Source organism: Acinonyx jubatus, chromosome A2 (assembly GCF_027475565.1).
Source record: "Acinonyx jubatus isolate Ajub_Pintada_27869175 chromosome A2, VMU_Ajub_asm_v1.0, whole genome shotgun sequence".
Lineage (NCBI taxonomy): Eukaryota > Metazoa > Chordata > Mammalia > Carnivora > Felidae > Acinonyx > Acinonyx jubatus.
The window spans coordinates 62,992,365-63,018,558 of NC_069383.1; the positions used below are offsets into that span (position 1 = coordinate 62,992,365).

General features: G+C 34.7%; 1 long non-coding RNA gene across 2 annotated transcripts in view; it reads left to right on the top strand.

Annotated features, from left to right (window-relative positions):
• LOC128314783 (uncharacterized) overlaps positions 1 to 22,022 on the top strand; it is a 97,139-nt gene extending 75,117 nt beyond the window's left edge. For both annotated transcript variants that reach the window (XR_008296825.1, XR_008296824.1), the window contains 2 exons: positions 12,376 to 12,537; positions 18,410 to 22,022. This is a non-coding gene — a long non-coding RNA (uncharacterized LOC128314783). The remainder of the gene's footprint in view (positions 1 to 12,375; positions 12,538 to 18,409) is intronic.
• Positions 22,023 to 26,194: the final 4,172 nt, after the last annotated feature.

Genomic DNA, 26,194 nt, shown 5'->3' on the forward strand with positions numbered 1-26,194 from the left:
TGAAAAGGTGAATACACTGAAGAAGATTAAAATAAAATGATGGAAGTAAAGTAGAATTTGAAAAAAATTACACAAAAGTAAAAAATATAGTAATAAAAATTAAAGAAAAATATATTTAATAAAAATTGAAAATAAAAATGAATTTTTTCTCTTTTTGTATTCATGAAAAATAAAATTATAAAAGAGAAAAAGAAAAGCAAACAGTGTATCAGTGGGTTGTGGGACAACTTTAAAGAACCTAATATACTTAATTTAATGAAATTAGCCCAGAGGACAGAAGACAGAGTGGGGGAAAATATTTAACCAAATAATGGTCATAAATTTTACAAGTTTGGGGCTCCTGGGTGGCTCAGCTAGTTAAGAGTCCGCCTCTTGGTTTCAGCTCAGGTCATGATCTTGTGGCTTTGTGGGTTCATGCCCTGCTTCGGGCTCTGCACTGGCAGTGCAATGCCTGCTTGCGATTCTCTCTCTCTCCGTCCTTCTCTGCTCCTCCCCCACTCATGCTGTTTCTGTTTCTCTCAAAATAAATAAACTTAAAAAAAAATAAATTTTGCCAGTTTGATGACACAAATTCAATAAACTTAATAAGCCCTCTAAATAAGAATGATGAAGAAAACTACACAAAGGCACATCATAATCAAATTGCTCAGTGGTAGTGTTAAATAAAAAAATGTTAAAAATAAAAAGAATTAAGAGGCATATTACAGAGTACAAAAACAAGGACAATAGTATATTTCATATCCTAAACAATTCAGTGGAAAAAAAATTTAAAGAACTAAAAGAAAAAGGTTAGCCTAGAATTCTGTACCTATCAAACATTCCTTCCAAACAAAGGCTAAATAAAAATTTTGTTACAAGGGTGCCTGGGTGGCTCAGTCGGTTAAGCGTCTGTCTTCGGTCATGATCTCACAGTTCATGAGTTTGGTCCCCGCCTTGGGCTCTGTGCTGACAGCTCAGGGCCTGGAGCCTGCTTCTGATTCTGTGTGTCCCTCCCCTCAGCTCCTCCCCTGCTCACACTCTGTCTCTCTCTTAAAAAAAAACAAAGATTAAAAAAAAAAATTTAAAAACTTTGTTACAAAGTGGAAAGAATCTGTGAACTGTATGCTCACACTACAAGATATGTTAAAGGAGTTTCTTTAGGCAGAAAGACAATGATACCAGGTGGAAATATGAATCCACAAAAGACAGGAAGGGCACAGGAAATGGTAACTAGATAAGTAAATATTTAAGATTTTTTTCATATTATGTAACTCTCTTAAAGATAAGAGACTTTAAACAAAAATAATGTAAAGTGAGATTTATGATATATATAAAATTAAAATGGGCATTGGCATACATATTGAGATTGGAAAATAGAAGTAGAGTAAAACCTTGGTTTGCAAGCATAATTCATCCAGAAACATGTTTGCACTCCAAAGCACTTGTATGTCAAAGTGAATTTCAAGAACTATTGGCTCAGTTGTGATCATGTGAAATTTGGCATCATATTGCAAGACATCACTCGTTTATCAAGTTAAGATTTACATATTAGAAATGTTTGCTCATCTTGCAGAACACTCACACAGGAAGTTACACACAATCCAAGGTTTTTTACTGTACTATACTGTTTTAAGGTTTTTATGCTTTATGTGTAGTGGTATTAGTTAAAAAATTATGAAAAGTTAAACATTATCCTCTAAATCCTGAGGCAACCATATAAAATGACAAAGAGTTATAGCTAAAAGGTCCACAACGGAGATAAAATGATAGAAATATTCGCTGATCTAAAAAACTGCAGTATTAGGAAAATAGAAGCAAAGAAAAGATGGGACAGATAAGAAACAAATGACAAGATAATAGATTTCAAGCTAAACATATTAATAACAGATAAATTTAAATGGTGTAGAAATTTCAAATAAAATGTAGAGATTGTCAGATTGGGTAAGAAACAACAGTTACCTGTGTGAAACAAATTTCAAGTATATAGATATAAGTAACCTAAAAGTAAAAGAATGGAAGAATTTATATGATCCTAACACTTTATAAAACAAAATCTGAATGATCATATTAATATCAGACAAAGTAACTTTCAGAGCAAAGAATTTCATCCAGAGATAAATAAGTTTATTTTGTACCAATAAAGAGGTGAATTATCAATACTTATGAATGTATAGGGGCACCTGGGTGACTCAGTGGGCATCGACTTTTGATTTCAGTTCAGGTCATGATCTCACATTTGTGAGATTGAGCCCTCTGTGGGACTTTGCACTGGGTGTGGAGCCTGCTTTAGATTTTCTCTCTTTCTCTTCTTCTGCCCCTCCCCTGCTCACATTCATGAGTTTTCTGTCTCTCAAAAGAAAAAAAAAAAAAAAACTTACGCACCTATAACCATGATTGAAAATACATAAGGTAAGCATTGCTTAAACCATGAGAAGAAACAGACTAACTCACAAGTATAGTAACAGATCTTCCCAACAATGGATAGAACAGGAGAAAGAAAAATTAGTAAGGTAATAGAAGATTTGAACCACAATGACTTCACGTCATTGGCATTTATAAAATTCTCTACCCAAAACCAAACATTCTACCCAAAACCATTCTTTTCATGTACTCACAAACAAACATTACCAAGACAGAGTGCATTGGGCCATAAAACGAGTCTCAAAAGATTGAAAGGGATCTAAGTCATTCAGTGTATGTTAGTGATCACAGTGGAATTAAATTAGAAATCACTAATAGGTTGCTCTCTTGAAAAATCCTCCAAAATTTAGAAATTAAATAATATACTTTTAAATAACATGAGTCAAAGGAAAAAAAAATCAAAGGAGAAATTAGAAGGTATTTTGAATTGAATGAAAAAGAAAATGTGATGTATCAGAATTGTGTAATGCTACTAAAGCAGTGTGAGGGGGAAATTTATAGCATTATAAAGCCCATATAAGGAAAGAAGAAAGATCTCATATCAATGGGTTCAGTGTCTACTGTAATAATAATTAAAAAAGAGCAAAATAAAACCAAAATAAGTGGGAAAATAAATAATCATGACCAGAGCAGAGATCAATGAGAATAAGAGCAAGATGGGAGAACAGGAAGACCCAGGCTTTGTCTTCCTACAAGACAGTAACCTAGCAATATGTGGACCAAAATATCTTTATGGGAACTCCAGGAACATCTTCAGAAGTTACAGTTACACAGGCAGGTGAAAAGTTGAGAACAGCTACATAGAAATGAATGGGAAGAATTATTTAACTTTACTCTCAATTGCCTCACCCTCAAGCCAGCACAGTTCAGTGTCATTGGAGAGAACTCTAGCTCAGGCTGGCATAGTTGGAGCCAGCCTAATTTGCTTGGGGGGTCACTGAAAGTAAGAGAAAAAGGGGATAACTTAATCTTCACTGGAGGACCTACAGTGGCACAGAGGCTAATGTGACTGGGTGCTATTGGGAAAATGCACCCACCTCATGGTTTCTTGGGAGGGAGGGAGAAGAGAGAAGCATTCATCTGGATTTACAGAGGGCTGCCTGAGAAACTGGTTTCTGTATGGCCTGACTTGGATCCCTGACAGGGAATCAAGATACTTTGGATGCCTAGGCATTGCTGAGAACAAAAGGGAGCTGAACAACTTGCTGTTGCAGCACTATAGAACTTGCAGTATTGTGCAGTCACCAGAGGGAACAAAAGATTATGAGCTCCTGAAAAAGAAACCGGTAAATCTCTAATTGGGAAATTTTCAAGCCCAGAGAAGTCACATCCCTACCCTTCAAACGTTTTCAAAGGCCCCCAGAATCATAGCTGGGTTAACTGATGAAGGTCTTGGGCTGTCCAAAGCCAGCCATAAGGACTGACAGAAATGCCGTTTTCTCAAATCCAAAAATTGGGAGGAAAAAAATCACAAGGACACAACGAAACAGAAACATTGTCCAATAAAAGGAACAAAATAAACCTAAAGAAATTGAGATTGATGTATTACCTAAAAACCAATTCAAAATAATTGCCTTCAAGGAGGTAAATGATCTACAAAAGAACACAGAATAACAACAAAGTCAAGAAAATACATGAACAAAATGAAAATATCAACAAAGAAACAAAGTATAAAGAAAAACCAAACAAATTCAATGACTGAATTAAAAAATTCACTAGAGGAATTTAATGTTGAATTTGATTAAACAGAAGAAAAAAAAATCAGTGAACTCAATGACAGATCATTTGATATTATTAAGTCAGAGGAGCAAAAAATAATAGTACAGAAAAGTGAAGAAAACTTAAGGAACTCAAAACCAGCTACTACATGCATATGGAAGTTTCAGAAAGAAGAGAAGGGGAGGGGGAGAATATGTGAAGAAATAATGGCTGAATATTTTTCAAATATAAGGAAGGAAATGAGCACTTAAGTTCAGGAAGCTCAAAGAAATTCAACTACTATGGATCCAAAGAGGCCCACACCAAAAGACACATTGTAATTAAGCTGTCAAAAGTCAAAGACAAAGAGAAAATCTTGAAATCAGCAAGAGAAAAGCAACTTGTCATGTACAAGGGAGCTCCCATAAGATTATCAGTGTATTTCTTAGCAGAAACCTTTCAGACTGGAAGGGAATGGGATGACGTATTCGAAGTGCCCAAAGGGGGGAAAACCTGCTAACCAAGAATACTAACCTAGTAAAAGTGTCCTTCAAAGATGAAGGAGAAATAAAGACTTTCCCAGGTAAACAAAAGCTGAGGGAGTTCATCACCTTTAGATATGCCCTTTCAGAAATGATAAAGGGAATCCTACAAGTTGAAATGAAAGGATGCTATACAGAAAACATGCAGAGAGCATATGAAAATATACAGCTTGCTGGTAAGGGTAAATATATAAGCAAGTACAGATTACTGCAATACTGTATTGGTGGTAATTAAAGCACTTTTGTTTTTGGATAAAATTTAAAAGACAAAAGCATATAGGGTGCCTGGGTGGCTCATTCGGTTAAGTGTCCAACTTTGGGTCAGGTCATGATCTCATGGTTTGTGAGAATGAGTCCTGCATGGGGCTGTCTGCTATCAGCTCAGAGCCTGCTTCAAATCCTCTGTCTCCTCTCTCTGCTCCTCCCTCACTCACGCGCGCTCTCTCTCTCTCTCTCTCTCTCTCTCAAAAATAAATATCAAAAAGTAAAAAAATAATAAAAGGCAAAAGCATAGAAATAACTATAGGTGCAAAATTATGTTAATAGATACACCATATATAAAGATGTGATTTGTGACATCAATATTACAAAGTGGGGTGGGGTATGTAAATGAGTAATTTTTATATATGTTTGAAGTTGTTATCAGGTTAAAATAGATTGTTATAGCTATAAGATATTTTATATAAGCCCCATGGTAACCATAAAGAAAATATCTATAGAAGATACATGAAAGAAAATGTGACAGGAATCAAAGCATGACAACACACATAAAAGAAAATGTGACAGGAATCAAAGCATGTCAGCACACACACACACACAAAAGTCAATGAAACACATGTCTTTCATAGCAAGTATTTTTTGAAATGCTTTGGAAAAGTGAAATGTAGAGGCATTTTTCCAGCATAAATTGATTGCTTTAAGACCTTAGGATTTTTAGATACACACCAAAATTGAGAGGAAGATACAGAAATTTCCCATATACCGCTTGTTCCCACAAATGTACAGCCTCCCCCATTATCAACATCACCCCCACCCAGAGCAGTACATTTGTTACAATTAAGGAACCTACACTGACACATCATCACCCACAGTTCATACTTTACATTGAGGTTCACTCTTGGTATTGTACTTGCTACAAATATACAAATGTGTTTATTTACATAATACAAACATATAGTAACATGTGTGCATAAGAGTATTTTCACTCCCTAAAAATCATATTCATCACTCTGACCCCAACCCCTAGCAACCATTGATCTTCTTGTCTCTGTAGTTTTGCCGTTTCAGAATGTGGCATAGTTGGAATCATACAGTAGGCAGCCTTTTCAGATTGGCATATTTTACTTAGTAATAAACATTTAAGTTTCCTTTATGTCTTTTCACGGCTTGATAGGTCATTTCTTTTTAGCACTGAGTTATATTCCATTGTCTGTACCACAGTTTATTTATCCATTCAGCTCCTGAAGGACATTTTGGTTGCAGCCAACTTTTGGCAATTATGAACAAAGCTGTTATAAGCATCCGTTTGTGGATTTTTGTGTGGAAAGAAGTTTCTAGCTCTTTGGGGTAAATGCCAAGAAGCATGATGGTTGGATCATATGCTATGAATATGTTTTGTTTTGTAAGAAACTGCCAAGCTGTCTTTCAAAGGGTACTGCTTTGCATTCCTACCAGCAATGTATGAGTGTTCTTGTTACGCCACATGCTCTCCAGCATTTGGTGTTATCAGTGTTTTGAATTTTAACCATTCTAAGAGATTTGTAGTTGTATTTCATTGTTGTTTTAATTTGCATTTCCCTGATGACATATGGAGCATTTTTTCACAGATGCTTATTTAGCATCTGTTTACCATTTTTGGTGAGATGTCCTTAAGGTCATCGACCACTTAAATTGATTTTAAGATATATCCAATCTTTTCATTAAAAAAAATTTTTAGTGGAAATGTAAAATTCTAAACATGAATGGCTTTTTGCCATTAAATATAATATTAGCCAATTGGATGTACTTTATGGCTATTTTAAATGCATTCTAATATAGTTAGTAGAAAGATATTTACATATTTTAATTTTTATTAATTTTGAAAATATCTACTTTCAGCTACAAAAATTATTATAGTTCACAATTAAACAATATAGTTTTAGGTGCTAAAAATATGAATGTTATACATAAGCCTGAGGATTTTGGAATTTTGTGCACCTTAATGTATGAATTATATGATGATATTTTGGCCAGGTTTCTTCTGGCAGTTAAAAGCATGTTATTAGAAATAAAGAGGGAGGTGGGGAGTAAAAGTAGATTTTGTATTTCTCTTTGTTGCTAAAATATAAAGAGCTAACAAGTATTTTATGAAAGTATATAAATAATAGGATATCTGATATCCAATGTGCCTTAATATAGATTGTCTACAAAAGAGAATAGCTTGCTGGTGAGTGAAAGTATAGTTTTTAAATATGTCACAATAAATTGTTAATAGGCAATATTAATTTCTCTTAGTAACTTACATAGAATTGGTCATTTTAATTCATAGTAACTATAGCATTTGCTGTCTAATCAATATTTAAACTTTATTTTAAGAAATGATGTTTGGTGATCTAATCTAGCTTTGTCTCTATTTGAAAAATACTGTATAATTTGTGTAATTAGTAGAGTCAAATTTTTCCTCTTAATAGTGGTGCATTCATACTTTCTAGAAAGTGAAAAAGAAATGTAAAATTATTTGGAAGATTCAGATGCTGTTTTGAGAAAAAAAAAATTACTTCCTGGATATTAGGTAGTTCATTAGGTAAGTATGTTGCCCTCAAAGTGAAATCTCATGTATGAGAGGAAGTCATTTATTACAGGCTACTACTACCTTTAACTTTGGGAGGTTGGGCAATACTTATGTATCTTTACTCTGTAGAAAGGGTTTACATTGTCTTATTTCAGGTCCTGTCTGAGCACTCATGTCTGTGGTTTCCATTATTCATTATGCCAGAATCAATGTGGCATGGGTGTCGTTAGTAGCAAATGAAATGTGAGCTCTATATGTATCACTGTTGAATATTTTAATTGTTCACTACTTTAGTATGACCCATGATTTTCCAAATGATAGTCCCTTTTTTACGCAAAAATGTGCTCTTTCTTCATTAGTAATACATCTTCAAGTTCTACCTTCATGACATGTAAATACATATAGATCTTTCCCTTTTAAAAATGTCAAATTGAAGTATATTGTATAACATACATCTAGTTAAATGTATAGCTCAATGAACTGTTTACAAAGTGAACCTTATGTAGCCATTATTCAAATCAAGTTATAGAACTACCTCATATTCCAGAAAATTTTCTTATGTCCCTCTCAGGCATTACTTCTCTCTCTCCGTCCCAAAGTCACTACTCTGCTGGCTTCCACTTCCATGGTTTAATTTGGCCAGTTTAAATTTATGTAAATAAGACCACCCAGAGTGCATTCTTTTCTCTGGCTTCTGTCACTCAGCATTATGTCTATGACTTGTCCATGTTGTTGCACATATGTACAATGAAATTTGATATGTTTACCGCTTTTTGGCTATTTTGAATAATGCTGTATTTACCGGTCTTGTGTGCACGAATATCATTTTGGGGGTGATACATAAGGGTAGAATTGCTAACATCATAAGGATGTATATATATTCAGCTCTGTTCAGCTTTAATAGATACTGCCAGATAGTTTTCTAAAATGGTTTTACACGTGTATGAGTAGTAAAAGAGAATTCCAGTTCTATATCAGCCCACCACCTCTTTGTGTGGTCAAACTATTTATCCAATATTAAATGTGTAGTAGTATCTTATTGTACTTTGTGTTTGTGCCCCTATGACTCATGCTTTTGACTACACCTTGATTTTATCAATGATCACTTAGATAAATGTATTCTCATAAGTGAAATGCTTGTTCAAATCTTTTGCATATTTGAAAATTTTCCTGCCATTTCCCCATTAATTTGGGGGAATTTTCATATATTATGAATGTGAGTACTTTGCCAGATCAATATATTATAAATATCTTCATCTAGTTTTGTGTCTTCTAAAATTATTAGAATGGAGAAAGAACTGAGGGTATTAGATTATCTGCATCAGTGTTTTTCAAAATTAACTACACATTAGAGACCCATGGAAAGCTTTAAAACCCCTAATGTCCATGCTATACCCAAATGAATTCAGAATTTCTTTGGAACCTAGGAAGTGGTATATTTTAATTGGTGTAGAGAGCGTTTAGGCAGAGGAAATCAGTAAAGGAAGGACAATAGGGAACACATTTGGTGCATAGTAATTTGAGCTAGACTGTAGGCTTCACAGAATACAAGAATGGTGAGTCTTACTGGAAGTAAAGCTGTACCTTATAGAATTTTGAGTCCAGAATAAAGGTTTAGATTCAGAATCAACAAATAGTGGGGTATAACAAGTTTTTTGAGGAAATTAATGTGATTTGTCAATACATCAGGAGAATTAAAGTGGCAGTGGGGTAGGGCTAGATTGGAAGTGGGGGAAGCAAGAGCATAATTTTAAACCAATACCTGTGGTCTGGCTTCTGTAACTGCTATTCATCATAAACTACATGGTGAATTTTATGTGTATGGGATTTTACAGGCAAGAGGATATAAAGCTATCATATTTTGAGAGCAATCGGAAACTCTCCAGAAGCTAAAGATAACTAGATTAGAGAAGGAAATTAGTTAATGGTTATTACACTTTGCCACTCAAGAGTTACTGAACATCCAAACCCTGTTTGTGGTAGTTGACGTGGAAAAGAGATGACTGATGGTGAAGATATTTGTGGGTGGACTAAGGTGTTGTTAGAGGGCGGGTAGAGGTGTGTGTGTGGGGGGGTGGCATGTAGAGAGAGAATGAAAGAGAGACAGAAAGAGAGAGGGAGAGGTGGTGGCTGACGAGAGAAAAAGGGAGAGAGAGGAGTGGGGAAAGGATATAAAAATATAACTTGAACTAAAAGGGGAGAGAACGAAAAGAATGGACATGTGGTTAAGAGGAAAATGATCAAGATGAATGAGGTATGGAAAAGGTATTAATTTAAGCATTTAAACCTCGACTTTGACAATTAGATATATAGAAATAAATTTCTAAATTAGATACATAGAAATAAATGTCTAAATTTTTTTTTAAGTTATGAGAAAGAAAAGTCAATCTTTTATGTTTTTCCCATAAGCATTCAATGGGTATGGGTATGACAGGGAGAAGACCAATTTTCATCCTAGTCATTTGTTCTTTTCTAATAAAAATACATCCTTTTATTTTCTACTTGGTTGTCTACATACTAAATAAATTTTAAAATATGTATTGAGGGGTGCCTGGGTGGCTCAGTCAGTTAAGTGTCCGACTTTGGCTCAGGTCATGATCTCACAGTTGGTAAGTTTGAGTCCCACATCGGGCTCTGTGCTGACAGCTCAGAGCCTGGAACCTGCTTCAAATTCTGTGTCTCCTTCTCTCTCTGCCCCTCTCCTGCTCATGCCCTCTCTCTCTCTCTCTCTCTCTCTCTCTCTCTCTCTCTCTCTGTCACACACACACACACACACACACACAAATAAACATTAAAAATTGTTTAAAAATAAAAAAATATGTATTGAAAACAGAATAATATTCTTTAACCATAGATTTCAAACAAATAATCATTCTAAATGATAAAAACATGTACTTAGAAGTTGAGATTTAGATACAACTGTTCAAAGAACTTAAGAATTCATTATAATCATGGAGGGATAAATTTTTAAAACTCCAGTTTTCTAACGTAAAAGTAGGAAAGAATTATTGCACAAGGATCTGACAGATGAGCTAAATCTTATCACTGCTTCACAGATAAGGCTAGGGTGAATGAAACACTTAAGTGGTTAATGAGAAAAAAATTGGCAGAGTCCTACATTCAACCATATAACATATGTGTAGGGTCAGACTGATGACATTAAGTGCCATTGGGTTAAATAAGAAAACAGTGAGAGAAATTGTAGGTTTAGATTTTGGCAGATTAGGTTCATAGGGGAAAAGCACATTCAATTTATACCAATAAAATAAATTGAGGGTTGCTTAAGAGTAGTCTCTGCAAATGGTTATCATTTCAAACAGGGTGAGTCATCATAGAGTCTATCTGTGCTATCATTATCTTGCCACTTGATAGACTGATTTCTACAGCTCCAGTAAGCGCATCAGCTTTTCATGATAAAATTAAATTTTGCCCTCAACATTTAGCAATCTGATAACCTCCATAGAGCTAAATATATTAAGTAGCAGCTTAGTTTTCTTTTTCTCTACTCCACCCCCCCTTTTTTTTTTTTACTTGTTATACCTTCAGAAATTGATTAGGCATTATTAAAATCAATGGAGTTGGTAAATTCTAATCTGTCTCCTATTGTTGGTTATTTTTTTTCTAGCAGATCTCAGTAACCTAGAAGCAAACTCAAGGATGGTAAATACCTGTTGGGATTTTGGCAGAGGTATGGGAGGAAAAGCCAAGGACTGCAAGGAAAGATACTGATGAGATTATTTGAAATAATAGGTAATGGAATCTGAGCTAGACAGAGGGGGTAATCAAGTAAGATGAGGCCACCAAGCAGGAAAAATTTAGAGGGCATAGCCATCTGAGATATGTTATAGAACACTGAGTGGGAATGATTCAAGCAAGAGAATGAAAATCTGGTATTTATACTTAGAGTGTAATGTCTTTTAAAGAGGAGATGCTCAATAAAAATTCCTTCTGTTGCCTTTTATTTCCTCCTCATTCTAAGGATAAAGAGAATTTGATGTGTGATATTATCTAACTCCTTTGATTTATAAAAATAGAAAATTTTATTCTTTGAAATGATTCCCGATGTTAAATAAAAATAGAGATACAATGACTATTGGATGTTAGGAAAGGAGTATGAAAAAAAGGAAGCTACTTTTAAATGACTAAGAAATATTATTTTTACTTTACTATTCATTTTTAAAGTCTCCTTTACTGTAACAATTATAGTGTTCACATTTTTTGCAAGGTACTGATTAGTCACAGTTGGAATTAGAACATATGAAGTACTAAACTACTCTAAAAGAAATTATATCACGCTATTAGCCATTTTCAAATTCCATGTATATTAAATAACCTAAGGTGTTAAATTATAGATATTCAAATTACCTTTGTTACCTTTTTATGGAAAACTTGCTTAAAGATAGTATAAAAATCTACATAATATACAAGTGAATAAAAACATGTGTTACAGTAAATCAACTATGATGCCAACTCTTACTGTTTGACAAATTCTCTTTTGGAAGCTTTCATTATAAAAGTAATAATAAGAGACTAATCTATAATTATAACTGCTTTTAGATGACAAGATAAAAACATTTAATGCAAACATTAATTTGTGATGAATTATACTGCCTGATAGGATGCAGTGAAACCTTTGTCCAAATCTATAGGGAGTTTGTTAAAAATGACTTAAGCTTACTTTTGGTGTCTTTATTTCTCCTTACCTACTCATCATGAGATTGCTCTCATTTTAATAAAGGAGAGGGAGGGACAGATATTAAACCAATAGATGTGAAGAGAGATTTGCTTTACCATTTTATGTCTATTGTTGAAAAGTATGTCAAATTTATACATGAGTTTTGGTGGCTATAAAAAGATTGAAATTTGTGGCAAAGCAAAATGTGCTCAAACTTAGATGGAGTGAGTGAAATTAAAGCCTATAGAAATATAGGATTCTTAGTAATTACTATGCTTTTTGACCTTCAGCTTTGCTTATAAAAGAAATAAATGGCTCCTACCCTCAAGAAGCTTACCATTTAGAAGAATAGACAAGCAAATGTGTGTACAACAAGTAAAATGATGTTCAAGATATATGATTGACTGGGTGAGGAAGCAGCAAAAGGAAGACAATACTTCACTGGAAACTAGGTGGGCAAGCTGGATTTAATCTGTTTGGATTGATATATTTATACAAATACAGATTGTCAATTGTACAATCTGACAAATACAATTTGTCAATACAGATTGACAAATAAAGATTGTCAAAATCTTAACAAGTACCGTGACTTGTAATTCTTCAGTAACTACCACAAAACCTCATTCTTTGAGGATATGATTTCTGATGCTGAATATGTATTGGTCCCTTGTCAGGATATAATGACTCTTCACAGAGCTATAATCATGGACTATTTCCCCTTATTTATTGATTAACAAGATTTTTTTTTACAAGTGATACTGTTACTAACTAAATAGATTTCCGACGATGTAAATGGTTGTGTATTCCCAGAAAAAATAATGAAAAAACCTATTGCAGCTGCAATCTACTTATCTTCCTGAAGAAACCCATGCATGACAACGTTAGTTTAAGATTAAGACTATCAATATGTGATTTAATACAAATATCTCGGGAATTTTAGTGATTTTAGGAGTCTATTATTATCTTTGAAAAGAACATGATACCTCTATGAAAAGACAAAAAAAGCACCTTGATTTAGTAAACATGTTCTGGGACTGCTTCTAGGTTGTGCGGTACTGCTGGGTGATGAGCTTGATAAAGAAGCTGGTTTGTGTTTGGAGTACAATCTATACCACTGGCAGTATGGATTAGAGAAGCTAGAGATCTGGAGAGGAACTGGATGCATGTTGGGTTGCACAGAGCACCATTTTTTTTGTTTGAATTTAATGTGGGAGCTTTTCAACATTGAAAAATTGTAGTTTAAAATATTTTTAAGCCAAGAAATGAGCTTCAATAAATTCTTTAAGATTTGATTGAAAAATCAAGCATATCTATCTATATCTATAGCTATATCTGTCTATATCTATATATCTATATCTATCTCTCTTTTCATCAGAAGACTGAAACTTGAACTTACAGAAGTACACTTAAATATGCAGGGATTCATAGAAACATTCAATACCTTGAAACGTGTGATAGCTTAAAAGAAATATGTAAAAAAATTCTATATAATTAAGTTCAAACTTTAAAAACGCTGACAATGGAATCTCTGGTTAATGTCTGGTACCAGAAATTCTTCACTGAAGAAGCAAAGCTAGAGGAAGGTAATTAATCTTCAAGAGGGAAAGTGTTATAATAGCAATTGTCCTTTTTGAGACATATAATTGAATTTTGAGAATCATAGAATCATAGAATCATCTACTTTTAAAGGTGAAAACAAAGAACATGTGTGAATTTATGACATTTCCTTAGCATAATTTTATTTTTTTAAAGAAAAGTCTCAAACTATCAATCTAGGTGAGAAATCTATAATAACTGATCAAAATCTGTCTTGAGGCAAGCTGACTAAATAGCTTATGATCCCACAGTTAGTGACAAGGAGTTTTAATGGTTTTTATCAACAGCGACTTCATGAGTATATTCTTTTCACATTCATTTCCTTTTGATGTTGCCACCTTAAAATATTTTTTTTTGATGAATTATACAAAGTTTACAGCATTACTTTGAGTCACAGGACTCGTATGCCCTTCAGTGATAAATTTACAACGAAAGTCCTTCTCTCCCAGGAGGAATGGGGGGAAGGAAAGTTTCATTCACTATTCAGTGCAGTACCCAGGGCAAGGAACTATGATGTGCGATAGATTTACATCGCTAAATAAAATAGAAAGTTTTCTTGTAGTTTGGTGTTTTCCATCTATTGAATAAACAATGGTCAGGAATAAGACAGGGATGTCCATTCTCGCCACTGTTATTCAACACAGTGTTGGAAGTCCTAGCCACAGCAATCAGACAACATAAAGAAATAAAAGGTATCCAAACTGGCAAGAAAGACGTCAAACTTTATTTGCAGATTACATGATACTGTATACAGAAAACCCCAAAGACCCCACCCAAAAAATTAATCTTTTTTTTTTTTTTTTAACAAATTGTGCTGTGTCTGTGAATGAACAGTGTTCAGGATGTAAAACAGCAGGAGACTTATTTAGAGAGGATGTTATTGGAGGGCCTTCTTGGGAAGGTGACTTAAGCTGAGATCTGGAAGATCTGATGGAGAAATCACTAGGTGAAAACAACTGCATATGGCTTAAATGAATCCATATAAGGAAGAGGAATGACATTGTCTACAGTGCCACCCTTGCAGATCAGTCAGTTAAGAAGCATGACACATAGTTATTAGGTTTGATAACAAAAAGTTACCAAGTTGTTTTGGCAAAAGCAGTTTCCAATGAGTGGAAGAGAACAAAATTTAAATTGCTCAGAAGTGAGTAATGAATGAAGGTTGATAGTAGGGAAAGGAAAGCCATGAATACAGCAAATACCAAAAACAATTTATTTAGCCAATTTCATGTTGTTGGATGATTGAAATACATGACAACACCAATTGTAAGTTAATAACAATATTACATTGTAAATTATTATAAGGGAGTATTACACAACCATTAAAAGTGATAAGTTTTGGGATGAGCACTGGGTATTGTATGGAAACCAATTTGACAATAAATTTCATATATTGAAAGGAAAATAAATAAAAGTGATGTGAGAAGAATATTTAATGATATATGAAAAATCTCACTAACTTATAAATTGAAAAGTAGGAGATAATATTGGATATACAAAAAATTGGATATATAAAAAATATATGTGATGATAACACATCTCCCTATGAATATATATAAATAGATGTGTCAATATTGGTTGTAATAATAATATATTATGTCAATATATGTGTATATATATAAATATAACTGCAAGAGTTTATATTTGTTGAATATAAACAGGTGTTACATAAATATAAACAGGTGTTATCTCTGTGTGATAGTTTCATTTACATTAATATTTTTACAATAAATTACTTTTCTAATAACAATTTAAAAATCACACATTGTAAATAAAGTATAATAGCTCTAAAATTACATAGATTTGGTTCAAATCTATGTCCTGCTCTTCACTAACTTCTCTCCAAGTGGAATTATAATAGATTCCTTATAAGGTGTGTAAGAAGATCATGTTGACAATGTATGAAAACTTTAACACTTTAAAACATAATTATACTTTCAATAATTTATTGCTACAGACTGAATGTTTGTGTCTCTCTCAAATTCATATGCTGAAACCTAATCCCCAGTGTGATGGTATTTGAGTGTGGGGTTTTGGGAAGGTAATTAAGTCACGAGGGTAGAACCCTCATGAATTACATAAGTGCCTTCAGAAAATTCCTGGCCCATTGTACTATATGAGGACCCAGCAAGAATATGAGTTTCTGTGGACTAGGAAGTAGGATCTCACTAGACACCAAATCTTCTGCCATCTTGATCTTGGACTTCACAGCCTCCAGAACTATGGGAAATATTTTTTTGTTTGTTTGTAAGTCACTTGGACTGTGGTATATAATATTTATTTTTATTTTATATATGTTATCATATATAAATATATTTTTAATTATACTTATAAGAGATATATATTCATTTCAGTATATAAACAGAACAACAATGCAATAAACTAGGGAAAGGCAATAGAATTTTTAGTGAACAGAATTATTGGTTAAGCTAGTGGGTATAATATATAACATTAGTGAGTCTGTATTGCCTTATATTTTTAGAATAAAAATAGTAATTTTTGTTAAGAGCAAATCTTTGTTATCCAGAATATATATCCTTTGAAAATTTTCTGTGTTAAGTATTTCCAGAAGATATCCTGTCATCATTGACAACATGCTTATGTATCCTATAGAAACCAGATGTGACCCATTGAGATGTTCAAGGGATAGTTGTGCTTCTGGAATTCGTAGAATAGAACTCTAAAAGGTTAACGCAGTACAATGTAGACAGCACTTCTAAATTGGGACCACAAAAAAATGAAAAGTGGTTTTCCTATATGACTTTATAAAAGCAGAGCCAGGTCATTCAGTTTTTATTTTAAGGTTAGGTTGGAAGATAAACCAACTCCTTTCCTTCTCATGAATATGCTTGTGTAGGTTTTGTAATAAAATTTATTCCTTTCTTAAAAGTAATGGCAAAAAGGAAATAAAGGTTTCTATACCTAGGGCTAATACAAAATTGCAACTCAGATGAAATTTCTCTTTCATGTACCCTCTAATATAAATCCAGGTTCATAACTTTCAGCTTTTTGTTTTGGCATTCTATAAAAATGATCATTCAAGTTGAGTTTAGTAAATGTCTATTTATTTACATAAAAAGCTCTACATACCAGACATGTGCATTAATTATCTTTTATTATAATATTTATTACTGTCCAACAATTATGATATCTGGATACACAGAGGAAGATGTTGACAGACACAGTCCCTACCCTTAAGGTAGTTGTAGTTTATGATAACATGGATGAGAAGAGCCACATAAAGAGTATTGGGGAAAATAATACCAACATCTAATAAGAAACTTAAAAATAATAAACTGATGTTTTGGTGCATTTTGGAAAAAATCAGCAAAATAATTATAGGTGTATATTTAAATAGGTTTAAAAAATTGTTCTTAATGTTTTCTTGTTTTAATGTTTCTTGTTTAATGTTTAATGTTTCTTGTTTTAATGTTTTAATGTTTTCTTATGTTCCTGGGGAGAAATTAAAGGAAAATATAAGACCATAGTGATAACTTGAATAGTGAAAGGAAGTAAATCAGAGAGAGCCAAGGGGTAGATACGCTTGATATCAGAGAGATTTCTGGCAGTGATGAGTTTTATCCATCAGGAATATAATTAGATTACATATCAACTATGAAAATACAGTTATATGATGAAGTCATTAGTAACCAATAATAGAGAGCTTCATAACAGGACTGGTAAGATGGCAGGAAGCAATACGGACAAAGTATCTGGTAGTATTTAAAAGATCTTTCTTTTATGTCAGACAATTCTAGTACTGGTTTGCCTACTTATCGTAACTTAATCTCTAAGCTTACATTTTCTTTTCTGTAAAATACAGATAGTGAACCCTTTCTGTTATGCTGGCAGTAATGGCTTATGGTTTTGGATTGACCATCAAGTTCACGAGACAAATACTTTTAACCAGCACCAATATTTTTTTCCTTTGGATTTAAGGAAGGGAGAGGAAGGAAATAGCACAGCACACAAAGCAACACCATAGCATAGGCCATGTATTCTGCATGACTAATATGCGTTGCTTTTGATATGCCAGTCATTCCATACTTGGGACAATGTAATCATGAGATAAGATGCTAGACAACCTAGGTTTAGGGGAGTAATCAGCACTGCAGTCCCTTTCGCTTTTTTCTTAATTAGGCAAGCAGTTGCCTCAGGTGCTCATAATTGACCCCAATCTTCAAAAAAGTTGCTTTTTATCAATACAGATTGTTCATTATTTGCTCTGGACAATAAAACAAGTACTTGGTTTGATACATAGTTCTTGGCTGGATTCTCACCTTCTATCTGGTGTCCTATTTTTGTATTAATTTTGTGAACTCTATTACTAGGAGACTTGCCCAAGGATCACATTCTCAGGCACCCCTAAAGATAAAGCCACAGATATGGCTCTTAACTTTTCCCTTCCAGTGTCACCATATGGATTGCATGAGGGTTTAATGAAGTTCTATAATTTTAATGCGTAGCACAGTGTATGACACAGAGTGGGAATAAATATCAGTTAGCAATTATCCTTATTAGTAAGGCTTGACATATAAGATTTGTACTTAGTTCTAAGGTTTTATCTCACCAGGTTCTGTTTAGGATATGAAATCTATATCACTGGGTTATCAGTACTGCTACCACCGCCATTACTACTGAACACACACACGTTTTAATTTTTCCTTTAGTAATTACATTTGGAAGAAAATTTTTCATCACTTTCTAATCAAGATACTTGATTTTCAGAGTGCCTGGGTGGCTCAGTTGGTTGCGTCCAACTTTGGCTCAGGTCATGATTCTGCACTTCGTGGGTTCAAGCCCTGCGTCGGGCTCTGTGCTGACAGCTCGGAGCCTGGAGCCTGCTTCGGATTCTTTGCCTCACTTTCTCCCTCTCTCTCTGCCTTTCCCCTGCATGCTCTCTGTCTCCCAAAAATAAATAAGTATAAAAAAATACTTGATTTTTCCTTTATTTCTATTTTTATTACTAAATGGACACTTAGGTATATATGTAAGTAGCTATTATGGAGAAATAATTAGGTTATAATATCAAAACCATGTTTATTTTATAGCACTGGACTTAATTCTGTGTCTCCACTCAGGTGAAGTTGCTTAAGATCTTTTTTCTGTCTTCAGCACATTACTGAAATAATTGTCAAAGTTTAGTGAAATTTGTAAATAGAAATTGATGTTCTATAGCATTAATTTATATACACACTTACCCTTTAGTGTCATAGCTCTTGAAGCAAAGCAGAGGGGGAGGTGAAAGCATTTTGCATTATTAGTCTTCAGAGGACTATAGAAGTAGAGCAAGGAAGGGAAGCAAATAAAGTTGCTCTGGTTTTTTTTCAGGGCTGCTTTTCTCCTATGACTTCCTGAATCCATAAAATAAAGAAATATCACACTTTTGAGTATCTGCGGGTCCTCTGACCCTAGGCAATCTTATTTTTAAGATTTTAGAGAGTTTAGGAGAAAGTTGTTAGAAGAATTTTATTTTTAGTTATGACATTGTTTCTTGTTTCTCTTCCATTTCTGCCGTTTCTTTTGCCCATGAGCTCTTCTTATTTCTAATTTAGTCTGATAGTATTAGAACTTACTTCAACCAACCAGTTCAATTTAGAAAAACCCATGGGGATGGTATAAACAAAGTTTTAGAAAAGTATGACAATAATCATCAACCCAAATGAACCCAATTCTCCTGTTACATTCTATCAGTTCCTAAATGTGTTTTATAAACGATGCTTCTTTCCCTGGGAGTAAAAACTCTTCTCTACGATACTTTTTTTTTTTTTTTAAATAATCTATGAATTTCCATAGGGGAGAATAAATGTTTTTAAAAATTGCTTTTAAAAGGAAATGTGCCAGGAGATCAACAGGGGCAACTCTTTTCAATGATTCTGTGCTTACATGATATGACAGTTTATTTCCCAGCAAGAGTTAGGGCATTTAGATGTTTAGTAACCATAATGCATTAGCTTCCCAGTGAGTTCAGGACTTAATCAGGACTTAATCACGTGCTAGTGAATGCAGGCTTAATAGTAATATATACTGAGGCCTTAGCATCTCAGGCTGGGTGAAAAAAGGAGGAAGTAAATATCCAGCCTTGATGGGGGCAGAAATATGAATACAGTTGTTACAGAGCTAAGTCTTGCAGTAATTATCTGCATATTATCTGAATGGCCCGGTAAAGTTATGGATATGGAAATTGTGGTTAAATGATAGAGCCTTATGCTTCACCCAGGTTCAGCAACATGATAAGTCTAGCTGCCACCAGCGGTGTCCTGGTCCAGGTGATCTGCCCACTGTGGAGAATTCTGGCCATTGTTTGGGTTTGGGGTGAGGCTGTACAGTGGTGCCATTCATCATCTTAAGGTGACAGCAAGGGTTAAGGAAAACGAGATATCAGTACCAAGCAAAGAAGGTGTTCAGGTGAATATTCCTTTGCTATTTGAGAGGTGGTACTGAAATCAGAATTGGAGGTAGGATCACAGGTTTGTGTATATTAGCTCATTCCTGCTGAGAAGTTGGTGTAGTCTGTGGCTGTACTGGACTGATGTCATATACTGTGTGTACTCTGAGAAATCAGTTATGATTCTCACAGAATTGTAGGCAGAGGAGACTGGAGACAAGTCTTTTTCACACCACTCATTGCCATGCTTCCATGAGATCCTTATGGACCCTTGGAACACAGTAGCAAGATGAGTAATTTTAGGAAAAGATAGCTGGAATATGTAAGCATCAATTTTATAGCTCTTCAAATAAGCTTGATTTAATCAAGTTATTTTACATTAGAAATCCAGCCAACACGGGCACCTGGGTGGCTCAGTCGGTTTAAGTGTCCAACTCTTGGTTTGGGCTCAGGTCATGATCTCACAGTTCATGAGCTCAAGCCCCACCTTGGGCTCTGTGCTGACATTGCAGAGTCTGCTTGGGATTCTCTCCTCCCTCTCTGTCTGCCACCTTGTTCTCTCTCTCAAAATAAATAAATAACTTAAAAAAATACAGCCAAAAAGTGTCCTAACCTATTGGTGCCCAATTTGTTTTGTAAGCAGCAGAACAGTTCATGATATGAGCTGCTTCAGTGGTTTTCTATACTTGACACTCATTTTGTAAACTCTTCTCTCTGATTTCCTTCAAATACAAAGAAGACTAAGATTCTCACTGCAGAAACTCTAGGCTTCCTTGATCTGACATGTTTAGAGACTGTTCAGATGATAATGTGGGTGAGCTTCTGATCTTGAGAAGATGATGTGTGCCGTTTAATTGAGATTATAGGTTTATCACCTTGTTTGTAACTTGCTTCCCCTAAAAAAATTTGCAGACAGATGACATTTTAGACTCTACAGTAAACATTTATACCGCATTACACTGTACTTTGTTAAAATGAATTAGATCAATTATTTAATGGAAATTATCTCCAGTTTTAGGCTATCCCTCCACTTTCCAACTTTTTCAATGTTAGAAAACTTCTGTGGTACATGTAACATACTCTTCAGTAGTCTATGTCTCAATTCCCAAACTCTGGTGTCAGAATCACCTTCAATGTTTCTTTAAAAAACTGATGCCTTTGTTGAACCCTAGACCTATTCCACTAGGTGACTCTGCTCTAATGTAAAGTTGAGGAACCAGCTAGTTGTGGATCCATTCCCCACCCCAGCAGTTCTTTACTTTACAGTTGAATATAGATATGTGCAGTCAACATTCAGCAAGCATTTATTGTCTACTGTGTGCTAGAGAGTCTATTAGGTACCAGTGATCCAAAATGAATAAGACATATTTTGTCTTTAAGAAGTGTATCATACGGGGGCACCTGGGTGGTTCAGTTGGTTAAGCCTCCAACTGTTGATTTCAGCTCAGGTCGTGATCTCATAATCTGTGGGTTTGAGCCCCATGTGGGGCTCTGTGCTGACAGTGCAGAGCCTGTTTGGGATCCTCTCTCTCCCTCTGTCTCTCTGCCCCTTCCCTGCTCTCTCTCTTTCTCAAAAATAAAATAAACTTAAAAAAATGTGTACAATGCATGGGAGATAGAGCTCTAAAGCACATAACAATGTGATATATAGTCCACCAGATAAATACAAAGTGCAACAGGAACAAAGGGAAAAAAATAGTCACTTCCCTCAGGAGAGAAGAGGAGGGTACGTTAGTCACAGAAGATGTGACATGTGAGCTGTGTTGAAGCAAGTTCTCAGAGAAGTAGACAAATGTCTTAGAGAAAAATAAATATCCCTGTGCACTCACAAAGAATGAGAAGTTCTGGTGGCTGGAGGCTACCATGTATAAGCGGAAATCCTGGGTCTTAATTGAAAAGGGCTTTGTGAATTAGAGTAAGGATACTTTCATACCTATAGGTGATGAGAAATACTGAAAGATTTTTTTTTAATACTGAAAGATTAAAAAAAATTTTTTTTAATGTTTATTTTTGAGACAATGTGAGAGACAGAGTGCTAGCAGCAGAGGGGCAGACAGAGGGAGACACGGAATCCCAAGCGGGCTCCGGGCTCTGAGCTGTCAGCCCAGGGCCGACATGGGGGCTCGAACTCACGAACCGAATGGTGAGGTCATGACCTGAGCCGAAGTCGGACACTTAACCGACTGAGTCGCTCAGGTGCCCCAATACTGAAAGATTTTGAGGAAAGTAGTGATATGACCAGATGGAGGTCTGTAGCTGCTTATGTATGAAAAGGAAACTAATCTTTTGAAAGGAAGTCTGCCTTAATATCTCCACTGCACCAAGATAACAAAATAACATCGGTTTTTATGAATGAATATACAATGTAAAATAATTGGCTTTGATTTTTTAAATGGAATTGATTGGATAAATGCTATCCAGGATACCCAATCAAATATTCCAGTTTTCTTGCTATTGGTAATGTTCCAACTGACACAAATTCTGTTTTTACATAGACTTAAAAAAATGCAGGTGTTTAGTACATAAACATTTGAATAAATGGCGTTATTTTTAAATTCTCCTTTTTTCGATTTGAATTTTCTGCTTGTACATGGGATTCTTAAATGCAGCGGAGCTGTGACAGCCACAAGTGATGTCATACAACACACCAAAGTGGCCTAGTCCCGTGTTTGTCCTTCATCATCTCAGAGTTCTTGTTCAATCTTCAGGGACAGAGGAGAAATGAAAAAAGCCTAAGGACAGGCCAAGGAGATTCACTGACTATTTATAGAATAACCTTCTGTTGGAGAGAATCAGCTCTTCAAAGAGAGGGAGCTAAAGCTTTGTGTGTGTGTGTGTTTAATAGAAACAGGAGCATTGTGAAAAATAAGGAAACAACTCCTAAATCAAAGGAATACTTTGTAATTCTAAAAGAAGAATATAGGGGACAAGTGTAAAATTTAACAGTGAGCTAAAGTGGAAGGATTTTTAGTGTCATGTGTTTTATTGTTCTCTTGGGATGTTATATTTTGAGAATATTAGGCAAGTTTTGTTGCTTCCCAAGACCTGCCCAAACTGTAAAATATTACAAAGTTAACATCACTTTTGCACCTTGAACGTCAGCTGTAGACCACAGGTGAATTATTTGTAAGTGCAAAATTTAATAAATGTTGTTGCGCAGTGGCTTTAAGATAATTATACTGTTAAAATAATATTTAAAATAGCTTTTAAAATTACACTCTCGTGGCTCATAAGCCTTGCCCAATTTAAACATCGAATTGTGAGAAATACGTTTTCCTTTTTTGTTTGGAACCAATTTCATGGAGTTGTAGTCTTTTGCAACACTTTTATTATATAACCAGGCCCAGAAGATCCCCATCCCCCATCTTTTCACTGTAATGTCTTCTTCCCATTTTATTCCAGAAGATGCCAAGGCAGTCTCCTGGTGGGTTACCTTGGCAACCTCATGTGTCATGTTTTAGAATGTCCCAGGGCTGCAGTTTTATTTCCATTTGCATGCACTTCAGTCAGCTAACTGTAAATTTAAAAGGCCTGTTGTAGAATCAATCTTTTTTTTTCTTGAATGAATAACAGATAATTAGGATTACTGTTCAATAAAATCCACTTATATTTAGTACAGTTGTTAGGAAATCTTGGGCTGCTCTTACCTCAAGGCATGCTATTTTTCACATGGCACTTCATAAACTGATGCTGTAATGCCACATAATAGAGCATACAGTGTATTATATACATAATATAATACTCAGTGTGACTGCTTGATCTCATCTTTGAAAAGCATGTCACTTTCCAATCTCTTGATGACAACTATACAAGGCTCTCCTCAGCGGAGCTTTGGACATGTCAATCAGGGTAAGACTGCAGTGACTCATGATTCTTTTATTACACCAAGTTATACATTTCAAACAGCCTCAATCAAACAAATACTAAAAATACATCATTTTAATATATCGGAAGAGTCACATCTTTTTAGCAATGTCATTTAAAAGTTAGTGACATATTTGCTTTTTTATATGCTTAAATTTCTTTTAAGCATATTTTTGTAGAAAATGGCTTACACTTTGCATTAATCTTCAAACATAGACTTTGGCAGTTTTATAAAAAGCAAGAGATATAGAAGGCCTGATGTTTGAGCTAAGTTGTATATAAGGTAATTGCAAAGCTGAAATGAAAAGCAATTCTCTTTGAAACGCCAGTATTTATTAGGTATCAGAGTGGGAGTGATGGATTATTGTTTTTGCTCCAGGAAGAAAAGTACCATTGCACATACTCCACAGTCTGCAAGATATTTTGTGCTTCTCTATAAAGAATATAGGTATTCTATGATCACTCAGAACATTCTAGGAGGATATTCTGCTATGCAATAGTGACATTTTTCTGTTTGGCCCAGACTCATTGTTACCTTGAAATTAATAACCTTCTCTTTCAAAGAAAGGGTCTCGGAAGAGCTTTACTTAGTAATTATGAGTGCTGCCATAAATTGAGCTATATTTCCCCTTTCATTCTTTAGGGGCATCATCTGAACATGCTTCAATATGTGCAGGGTAATTCAGGTGCTACTTTCTTTCACAGTGTTAGCTCCTAAGCTTGATTATCCTTAGCATGGTATTTTAGTTTCAGATTTCATGAAAAGAGTGGAAATAGATCATCTTTGTTCATGACTTTTCTATTTTACAAAGTCTTCCCCATCCTAAGAGTATTAGGAGAATTTTCTAATACAGTGGTTCATTCATTAAGGATCCCTGTGTCTAAATATCATTCTTTGGTGAATATCCTTAAAGCAATATGGTTCTTTTAGACATGAGTTTGTAACACACCATTCAATAAATAACAGAGGCCTGGATAAGAGATGCTTTTTTTTTTTTAAGTCCAAGGGGACTTTACCAACTACGTTGACATCTTATTGTTGTAAAAATCCTTTGAAGTAGCTAATGAGAAGACATTCTCATTATGGTGCCCAGACTAACTTTAACAGTGTCATTCACTGTGTTCATAGGAAATAAACAAACAAAATTCAAATTTGCCTAATCCACATCTTGCTCTTAAAACACTATTAACATCTTTCCCAAACCTTAGTTGTTCATGACACCAGTGATTGCTTCCAATTTCTTTTTTTTTAGATTAGTAGTTTTTTAATGCTAATATATCAAAGGCTGGTTGTTTCTCCTATGACCATAGTAAGGTTAGCTAGCACTGAATGGCTGTGGAATAGATTACCTCTGGCTCTGAGCAGCCGTAACTGAGAGCATTGAGCAAATCTTCCAGTCAAGCATGATTTTTCATTTAAAATATATTTAGAGCACCTGAAATGCAGATGGATGAGTTAAACTCCTCTTTTGCAATTTATGGCATATTGTTCATTAATACTGCTCCATGCAAAACTCCTCTCTTATTTCCACTATTTCTCTCTCTTGTTTTTCACAACTTTATTGTGGCATAATTTACGTAAGACAAACTGCACCTATGTAAAGTGTACAATTTGATGAATTCTCACATATGAATACATCTATAAACCCAACATTACAATGAAGATAATAAGCATCTCTATCAGCCCCAAAAGTTTCCTTTTGCCTTTTTTGTGATCTCTCCTTGTCTCTACTCTCCCAACCATGATTCTATTTTCTATTGCTATAGATTAGCTTGCAGTTTCTAGAGTTTTCTATAAATGGAATGATATAGTGTGCATTCATTTTTGTCTGGCTTCTTTCATGCAGAGGAATTATTTTGAAATCTACCCATAATATAGCGTGTATCAGTAGTTCCTTTCTTAAAAAAAATTTACTTACTTTGAGAGCGAGAGAGAGCATGAGTGAGCAGGGGAGGGGCAGAGAGAGAGGGGGCGGGGGAGAGAGAATCCCAACAGGCTCTGCGCTAACAACGTGGAGCCCTATGTGGGGCTGGACCTCACAAATCATAAGATCATTGCAATCAAGAGTTGGTGGCTTAAAGGTCTGAGCCACCCAGGTACCTCAGTTCCTTCCTTTTATTACTGAGTAGTATGCCACTGTACAGAATTTGTTTATCAGTTCATCTGTTAATAGACATTTGAGTCATTTCCAGTTTTTGTCTGTTACAAATAAAGTTGTTATGAGCAATAACATATATCTTTGTGTGGACATAGGTTTCAT